Source organism: Delphinapterus leucas, chromosome 21 (assembly GCF_059928025.1).
Source record: "Delphinapterus leucas isolate spDelLeu-1000000601 "Yukka" chromosome 21, BTC_Dleu_Yukka2, whole genome shotgun sequence".
Classification (NCBI taxonomy): Eukaryota; Metazoa; Chordata; class Mammalia; order Artiodactyla; family Monodontidae; genus Delphinapterus; species Delphinapterus leucas.
In genome coordinates, this window is record NC_143149.1 from 40,677,501 (window position 1) to 40,687,500 (window position 10,000).

Consider the following 10,000-nt stretch of genomic DNA (forward strand, 5'->3'; position numbering starts at 1 on the left):
GTAGGTCTGTCTCATGCGTACGTACGTACGTACGTACGTACCTACATACATACATACATACCTACCTACCTAGAGATCGACATGACCAGAGATTTCATAGCTTTCACTTAAAAACTTTTAGTCAGCCACGAAGCAGGTAGTACAATCGAAAATTCGCTCTCTTGCTTAGTCATAAAGAACCGTTGGAATAGGTGACGTTTACTTCCTCCGATGGCTAAGGCTTTTTATTATCTGTGGGGAAAGACTTTTAAGATTCGTGTTGGTCCCGAAGGAGACGGCGAATTAGTGTTTGGGTGAGGGAGCCCTTCCACCCGTTTGTATTCTTAAAGAGACCACTTCCCCCTCCCCTCCCCCGTTGTTAGCTTTTGGGTCTTTTGTTCGTTTGTTTCCGTTTTTGTTTTTCTGTTTTTTCTCTTTCTTTTTTTTTTTTTTTTCCTTCCCTTTGGTTTCAGGTTCTACCTCATCCAGCCCACTGGCCTTAGTCTCAGTCAGGCCATCGCAGGCTGTGTTCACATTTCGGAGGCGGTAGAGATGTGCAAGATCAAGACAGTTCACCCAGAGAACTGGGCGGCGGGTGCCTTGCTGACATCGAAAAACTGATCTGCTCATCATGAAGCTCCATTTCCCCTCCTCGTCCTCCTCGTCCTCCTCGTCCTCCTCCTCCACCCCGTCCCCGTCCTCGTCCTCCTCGTCCTCGTCTTCCTCCTCGTCCTCGTCCTCCTCCTCGTCCTCGTCCTCCTCCTCCACCTCGTCCCCGTCCTCGTCCTCCTCCTCGTCCTCCTCCTCCTCGTCCTCCTCCTCCACCTCGTCCCCATCCTCGTCCTCCTCGTCCTCGTCTTCCTCCTCGTCCTCCTCCTCCTCCTCCTCCTCCTCCTCCTCCTCCTCGTCCTCCTCCTCGTCCTCCTCCTCCACCTCGTCCCCGTCCTCGTCCTCCTCCTCCTCCTCCTCCTCGTCCTCCCACTCCGCCTCCCACTCCTCCTCCTCCTCCTCCTCCTCCTCCTCCTCCTCCTCCTCCTCCTCTTCCTGTGTGCTGCTCTCTGTCAAGGAGAAGATTTCCAACTCAAATGCAGACCAGAAGATTTCTAGGTTCCAAAACTTCAGGGTTCCATGGATCATGGTGTCCAAAATCTGCACAGGGCCTTCAATAACGGCCCTCGTTCTCAGCGCACACAAGTCAACCCCAGACCAAGGCACCCTAAGGGCAAAAACCCTCTAAGGTTTCTCCCATTAGACCCCGAACATCAGCACACACCCCCTCCCCCGGTCTCTATTTCGTATCGCGTGCGCTCAGACAGACGGCAAACACATCGATCGATCATTTTCCTTTAGCGTGTTTCATGAACGTTGCACTGGCCGAAGAAACCTAGGTGTGTAAAAGCTCATCCCTGTGTAAAAGGCTTCGGCTTCTCAGTGAAGGCGTCGAGCCAAGGGACCCAGGCCCCTCTGTCAACTTTTCACTGGATTCATTGGCCTCACTGTTGTCCCAAGCGACGGCTGGTCAGATTTCTCATGGTCATTTTTTGCCTTCTGGCTTTAGAAAGGGTCTTCAACTGGGGTAAAAAGAGCAGGCTTGTTTGGGGCGCTTTCATGGTGGGGAGGAGGGCGTGGTGGCCCGTAGAGGTAGGTCCCTTGGATTCACCCAGTCTCAGGTAGTGCCCTATGCAAAACGTTTCTTCTCGTACCATCAGGGTCCTACCTTTGGAGAGTTTCCCTGCCTTAAACGTCCTCTGCCCTCCGCCTATTCATCCACCATCCACCCACCACCACCCCGCTGACCTGTTCATCCCGTCCATGGTTTTTCTCTTCCGAGAAAGAAGGTTACCTATGGCTCGTCCCCAGGCTATGTATGTGTCCATTCACCTCCTGAAAGACATGCCTCGGTCACCTCCGAGAGAGTTCTTGGCAGTGAGGAATAAAACCGCCACCGTCAAGGTCCGCGTGCAGGTTTCTGCGTGGACCTCAGCCTTTCGACTCCCCGCGTCACCTCGGGTCCATTCATAGCAAGGAGTCCCCCGAGGGCCGCGTCTTACGGTGAGAGTGTGTTTGGCTGTGAAAAACACCACCCCTGTACCCAGAGTTCCCAAAAGCGGGGGGGGGGGGGCGGGGGCTGGGGTGGGGGTCGGGGTGGAGCTGAGGGCACGGCACGTCAGCATACCGAAGCGTCCGGAACCCCGAGGAGGCGGGCAAGGAAGGGAGGTGTCCCCGGGACAAAACCTTCCCTCCCCCGTCCTTAGGGTCGATGGCCGGGCCTGAGAATGCCATGGGCACGAGACGGATTTGTGAAACCAGAATTCCAAGAGAGGGGACCTGGCTGGCTGAGACCCCAAAATGAGTTTCTTTGGGGTTCGTTAGGGCGGCAGGCCAGGAGACACCCACCGTGTTCCACCCGACTCCCAAATGGGGCGAGTTTATCGAAGAGAAAAAAAAACAAAGCCAAACCAAAAGGAAACACACACGCAAACAGAAACCCCACCAAAACACACACACACACACACACACACACACACACACACGCGCGCGCGCGCGCGCGCACACACCACAATTCTGGGTGCGCTATCTCCTGTCCATGATTTCCCGTGCCTTTTGGGCATGGCCGATAGAGATGGACATGAAACGGCAGGACAGCAAGCTGGCATCCATCTCGGCCGGCCTAGAGAAGTTTCCCGAGTGAAATATCAGAACCAGGGCCGGGGGGGGGGGGGGGGGCGCAGAGAGAGGCGGGGGAGGGGGGCCCACGTGACCTGGGAGAGAAGCGGGGGCAGGGGGGCGCTGACCGACCTCGGTTCACCCCGCCCCCCTCCGGCCGGCCGAGAACCTGCCTTCGCTTCCTGCCCTCAGATGTGTGAGAGGAGGATGTTTCTTTCCAATAAATACCAACATATCATTTCAGCCTGTTTGTGTGCTTCTTTTTGTGTGTTCGTTTTCTGGACGAGGCCAAAGAACACTTCCAGTGAGTGGAGGCGTGTGTACAAAGGAGGATCTGACAGGACGGGAGGGTGCGGGTCAGTCCATGTGCCAAGAAATCCAGAGAATCTGTCGCAGCTGAGACTCGGGCCTTTTGCAGAAATAGGCCAAGAGGGTTCAGATTGGATCCTTCACTGCCAAAATAGTCATCACAGCGGTTTCCGGGAAGGGATTGTGTTGCAGGAGCCAGCGTGGTGGCCCTCAGGCCTCAGGCCTCAGCCCGGCAGGCAGGCAGTCAGCAGCTATTGTCTGTTGGTCCCGCCCCCACCCCCACCCCCACCCCCACCCCCGTTCCTTCTCCAGAGCTCCTTCCTAAGTCCCCTGGACTGACCTTTGCCAGGAGCGGGGGAGGGGAGGTCCGGACGATTCATTCGGCAGGGCCTCGTTCAATCGCTCCATTCAAATGCAGAAAGCTCTCCGGTCAAGTCGGAGCCTTTGACTTTGCCTCGAGCTTCTCTTTAATGAATGGCTTTGTCTTTTTTCTTTCCCCAATTTCCCCACCCTTAGGCTGCCCCCTCCAAACTGCAGGGAGGGAAGGAGGGAGAGAGGTAAGGGACGGGAGGAGGTTGTGTGAGAAACAGGCCTTTTTTCCAAGCAAAAGGTGTCCCCTCCTTTTCCTAACCCAGGAAACCCCACTACGCCATTTGAGAATCATGGACATGCATGGAAGCAGATGTCTTCACTTGAGATCTTCCTCCGCAGGAGGACAGAAAGGAGGGCCAGTTTGTCCCTCTTGTGCTGGCCGGTTCTTAAGTCACTTGAATTCAACATAATCAATAGAGCATGGAGGCACATTTTGGGGCGGCCTACTCTGGAGCCCAACAGTTCCCTCCTCTGAAAGTTCCTTGGAACATATTAAAGCTGAGCTGGTGACTCGTGTGGGTAGGTGTGAGTGTGTGTGTGTGTGTGTGTGTGTGTGTGTGTGTGTGAAGGAGATTTCTAGATGTCAGGGTCGAAGCAACTTTAGAAGTCTGAAACACCTCTGATGATGTCGTCGGGTGTTTGGTTCAAATCTCGGAGTGGCTCTCAAAGAAACAGGCACGAGGATTGTTTCCATAGGAGCCGTTGTGGCCGTTTCGTCAAGTTCTCTAGCTTCCGTTTGCAGGGCTTCAGGCAAAGGGCCATTTTAGTTCTCAGTGAGGCCAAGTCAAAAGGGTGGGAGAAAATGGCAAACGTTCATGGAGAGAGTCGTAGCCAGATATTGGAGAGAACTCAAAAAACTTCGGGAGGCAGCCCAGTTTTCAGGTTAAGAACAACACCCTAAGGGAAACGAGTAGCTCCAGAACTTCATATCCACAAGTGAGTATCCCCGTTTTATGGAAACATAATTTTGGCCTCCAAGTAACGTATGCAAATAACTCTGTTGCCAAGGAAATAAGAAGACTCACTGAGAGTTTCTGAATAAAGGAAGGTAGGGAGAAAAAGGCCAGTGGTTCCATCCTGCTGACAGAGGTCTAAGTTACCAAATGGATGTCCATCTTTAAAAAGAAAATTGGGTTTTGTTTGTTTGTTTTTGTTTTTCCTTGTATCTGGAAAACAGAAGATTTAAGAATCAGTCCTAATCCCTCTGTCTCTCTGTCTCTCTGTCTCTGTCTCTCTGTCTCTCTGTCTCCCTCCCCCTCCCTCTCCCCCCCTCCATATATATATACATATATATACACATATATATACATATATATACATATACACATACATATATATATACATACACATACGTGTGTGTGTGTATACATATACGTATGTGTATATATATACGTATATATATATACATACATATATACACACACACACACACACACACATATATATATATATATATATATATATATATATATATATATATATATATATATACGGGTATTTTATACAGGTTTCGTTTTTCAGATTCTTTTCTCTCATAGGCTTATTACAAAGTATTGAGTAGAGTTTCCCGTGCTATACAGTAGGAGGCGCTTGCTTGCTGATTACCGATTTTATGTACAGTAATGTGTATATGTTCATCCCAACCCCCTGAGTTATCCCCCCGCTTCCCCAATCCGTCCTACTTTACACAAGCAGTCATACACATTATCATCCTATTCATCAGTTCATTCAACCCCGTGTAAGTCATCGTTGTTCTTCTTGGAGTCCAGTCTTTCCATCGGTTCTGCCGACCTTGCCTGATGATCGAGCGTGACTGGACGAGTGACGGTTCCAAAAAGTTTGCAAGAGCTTCTGTGAAGGACTGTAGGATTTGCCCGGCGAAGCGGGTGCCGTGATCTGATCACAGGGGAGGCTGTGGAAGGTAGACCCCAAGTGGCAAACACATTTTGTTTTTTTAACAGTCTCTGTGCCACGGTGAGGGCATCAGTCTTGCAGTGAGTGAGGGAAGACTTCAACCCACACGGAAGACATACCTACGGCCACAAGAATGTTTGGATGACCCCTACTAAGTGGCAGTGGAATGAAGTCCAGTGGCTGGGGTTCAGAGGGTCCAGAGAGGGGAGGTTTTCTTTCCAGAGGGAAAAATAATTTTCCCCCCCAGGGTTACAAGCATGACAGGTCAGACGTTGCCGGTAGACTGTAGAAATCTTCCCGCCAATGTCTATGTACAATTGGAGTCATCTTCAAGGCACCATGGGTGGGTGAAGGAATGCAAGGTGGGGGGGGGGGGGGAGGTTGGTCAGGGAGTAACCAACCGGCCGCCGGGCCGCCGTCTCCCGTCTGCCATAGCCCCGTCCGGCTGTTGACAGGACAGAATGGACTTGATCCACGTGTGCCCCGCCTCCCCCACCACCTTTCAACAGGCTGTTGCTGCTGTCTTGGCATGAAAGTCGGTTAGAACATCTCCCTGATACTGGGTTCGGTCCCTTTCGTGTGAGCCTCCATTTTGACGACGACAGACAACCCTTTATGCCAGGGCAGAGAAGACTTCCAGGAAGAAACATCCCATCATTTCTGGAACAGTTAGAACACATCGGTGTACAGACACAAGCCAAAGAAGACTTCACGTTGTTCCTTCCTCTTTGACAACGCTTCCCGTGTCATCGAACCTCTCCAAGAAACGTACTCAGTTTCACCTCTCTCATTTCTCAGGAGAGAGAACACATTTTGGGGCTATTTCGAGGGCCCTCTCCTCCTGCATCCTAACTCAAAGTGCGTTCTAAGTCCAAAGGACTTCACCTGTCCTTCAATTTAGGGGCAAGTGTGTCCAAAATATCCAAAAGGTTGTAAAGCACTTAATCGGATATAGGTCACTGTGAAACAGTGCTTCGCTAGCCATGTCACCAACATCCCAAGGAGAGACTTGCTAGGCAGAGAGAGAAGCTTCTTCGTCAGTTCTGAGCCACACCTGGTTCTTTGAATCTCGAGAGGACTAAGCTGATGTGAGTCCTCCGAGACCTGATAACGGCAACCTAGAAAATAAGTGATGACTTCTGACAAGGCATAAGCTTTTCTTTCTTGCTTCCTTTTCCTTCCTTCCTCCCTCCCTCCCTCCCTCCCTCCCTCCCTCCCTCCCTCCCTTCTTTCCTTCCTTCCTTCCTCCCTCCCTTCTTTCCTTCCTTCCTTCCTTCCTTCCTTCCTTCCTTCCTTCCTTCCTTCCTTCCTTCCTTCCTTCCCTCCCTCCCTCCCTCCCTCCCTCCCTCCTTAAAGATAAAGGAAGAAACCTTTCCTAATCTAATCTAATCTCTCATGATGGACAGAGCAGACTGATGAAAGAAAAACCCAAACCCTAAACCCAAACCTTGTCCTTTTAACACAGAGAGACAACTAAATTCTATTTTTGCACTTGTTTCACGTTGATACGAAAACTCATTTCTGTCTTTGAATCCATCCTCATCTTATCCAGTCAGTCCTGACCACGGATCCGATTCCTTTCTAAAGACCGTTTTCTTCACACACGTCTTCCAATTGTCTGTGCCCATTTTTAGCCTGTCCCTTGTTTTCTTTCTTTTCCATTGAGAAAAGACCACCTTTAGGACTAAAATCTCTTTTCTCCTTCCCCCACACATTATCTGCATATCTTCTACTTTGCCTCCCCACTCCCCCAAAAAAGTCCTCTTCCTACCATGAGGATGGCGACATCAGGTAGCTTGGACCACGCACGTTCCGTTCCTTCTTTAGAATGCCTCGTCCTTGGACACTGTCTGTGTTTTTTGTTTTTTGTTTTTTTTTCTTCAGTCAGTCAGTGCAAGTAAGGAAGCCAACCACAGTGAACAGTGTGAACATGGAATACTTTGTAGAAGTCTAGGCTCCTACCGAGTACACTCTCTCCCTAAAGCACAAGATCTATCTAGGCACGGAACCAAACTTGCTCAGTCTCTCCTCCGTAAAAGGTCCAAAGCAGGGAGACCCTTAGACTCGTGGAGCCACGAACATTTCAGTATTTTATCTTATGTGGAGATGATGTAGACGCTCGCTGAGATTTCACCCTGTCATGGCACTTAGCCAACCTCTAAGCCTAGAGATGACCAGAGATGTTGGAAAGTCTTGAAGTCGGCCTATGGAAAACAATCATGGGGGGGGGGGGGGAAGTTCCCCTTAAACATTCTTATCTCGTTAACGTCTGTGCCCTCTATTTGTTATGAGCAGTCCTACTTAGACGATTCGTGAACATTTCACGAGACGTGAGGGCGGTTCAGTTCGTCATGATCTCTACACCTCTACACCGCCCCCCTCCCCTTTCACGTGAGAGATTTTCTTCCTGATTTCAGAGGGGAGAAGTAAAAGAGAGTCAGTGTCCCTCTCGTGGTGTTGTCAGTCTAATTCCAAAACATCTCTATGCCACGGAGGCACATTTGGGGGCGGCCTACTCAGGGCCCCAAGACTTTCAAAGTCAAACTCAAGGAGGGCGTAAATGTACTTCATGCCACCGAACCCGAACTGGTGAACCTGATGGCTTACTAGGAGATGATGTGTCATCGGCCCACCAATTTAAGACACAGAACCAAACACCCTCTCCTCGATGACTCGGAGCAAGTGAGTTCCTGGGGGTGGGGTGGGGTGGGGTGGGGTGGGGTGGGGTGGGGAGGGGAGGGGAGGGGAGGGTGTCTGTCGGAGAGGGTCCTCTGCTCCAGGTGGGTCAATAAGCACTGCACATGACAGTAGGTGTTCATGGTGTTCCTGGGAAGGAAAGGCAGGGAGAATTTTTATTTTGAAAAGCTTATCTTCTCACAGCATCGACACTATGAACGATGATGCAACTTCACTGGGGGCGTGCGGGGGCAGTGAAGGCCAGGGAGCCTGGCAACATAGAAGAGCCACGGAGGCTGGCTGTGTGTGACCCCAAGGATGTCCGGCGACTCCTCTCACTTGGGGTGGGGGGTGGGGGGCGGGGGTGGAAGCAGGGGCGAGATTCCTGTGTGTCTGTCTGCATTCATCAGTCGTGGGAGAGGAAAAACGATGTTTCCTCAACGATCCTTCTGAGTTCTTGCCTGAGAGGCCCCTGTCCCCAAAAGACAGCTCGAGAAGAGAGCAACCCACGGCTGAGGAACGCGTGCACTGTGACCCCCGCGCAGGAGAAGCCCAAGCCAGGAGTCACTCGAAACGGCGGGCTCTGAGCTTGAGCTTGAGCTTGAGCTTCTTCTCAAGGCAGATTTTGGTCCTCCTTTCAGGTCAGGAAGAAGAGGGAGAGGCAGAGCGGCAGAGCGTCCTCGTCGCCCACCCGTCGTTTCTGAAGCGCCTTAAATTCGCACGCATCTGTGTGCCAAAGCGGTCCATTTCGGGGTGCCCGATTCCGGTTCCCTCCGCGCACGGAGAAAAATGTTCTGTCCCGATTCACTGAAATGCTCCCAAAGGGCCTTGGTGTGAGGCAGTGGACCTATGCCCATCCTGCCTCCATGGCCTGCCAAAGGCAATGCAGCTATCCCCGTGGAAGGGGGATCCGGTAGCATGCGACCATCTGTCCAACATCCCTTCCGTCTCCATGAGTTCTCATGGAAAATGAGGATGCCACATGACGGGGGATGGGGGGGAGTGGGGATGGGTGAGGGAGAGGGAGACAGAAAAGGAGGAAGGGAGAAAGTGGGGGAGAGGCCGGGAGGGGGAGAGAGAGAAGAGGGAGGGGGGGAGGGAGGGAGGGAGGGAGGGAGGGAGGGAGGGAGGGAGGGAGGGAGGGAGAGACAGGGAGGGAGAGACGGGGGGCTGGGGTGGAGAGAGAGACAGAGAGACAGAGACAGAGAGAGACAGAGACGGAGAGGCAGAGAGACAGAGAGGGAGACAGAAAGAGAGGAGGCGGGAAGAAAGAGATAAAGTGGGGAAGAGCAGGGGTGGGGGAGAGCCAGAGAGAGAGAGGGAGGGAGGGAGGGAGGGAGGGAGGGAGGGAGGGAGGGAGGGAGGGGGGAGGGAGGGAGGGAGGGAGGGAGGGAGGGAGGGAGGGAGGGAGAGAGACAGAGAGAGAGAGAGAGACAGAGAGAGAGAGAGAGAGAGAGAGAGAGAGAGAGAGAGAGAGAGACACACACACACACACACACACACCGGGAGAAAGAAAGAGACAGAGAGCCAGCGGCAGAGACAGAGACAGAGGCAGGGAGTGAGCGACAGGGAGCCAGGTAAAGGACACTGTGCTTGGGTATCTTCTGAGTGTTCGCACGTGTTTTCTGAGCTATGGAGATCAAGATCAGTCCGATGAGAAGAAGGGAGTCTGCCAGCCCCACCCAGCACTTCTTGTCTTTTTGCAGAGATGAGAGTTAGATTCTAAGTTCGGGGCCCCCAGTGAGGGAAGCCGTCCCTTGTGTTCTGCCCGTGACCCTGATCGGGGTGGATGGAGGACGAGGCGACGTGGTTGGGGCTTTCCCCCCTCCGCCCCCCCCAAGTCGGGAACCTCTCTTTCTACCTCTTTGCACACTCCATTCATTGAGACCACCGTTGGCATAGTCCTTTCCATGTCAAAGATGATACGCCCTTGCCAAGAGACCCAAGTTCTGGAACCTCCAATGGATCTCTCCTGCATGCATGGACAAGATCTTTCCAGTCCATCCCGTCAGATGAATGATTCTCAATGATCCTGAAAACCATGGATGAGGGCTAGCGTGGCTAAGGGCTTCCCTGGCGGTCT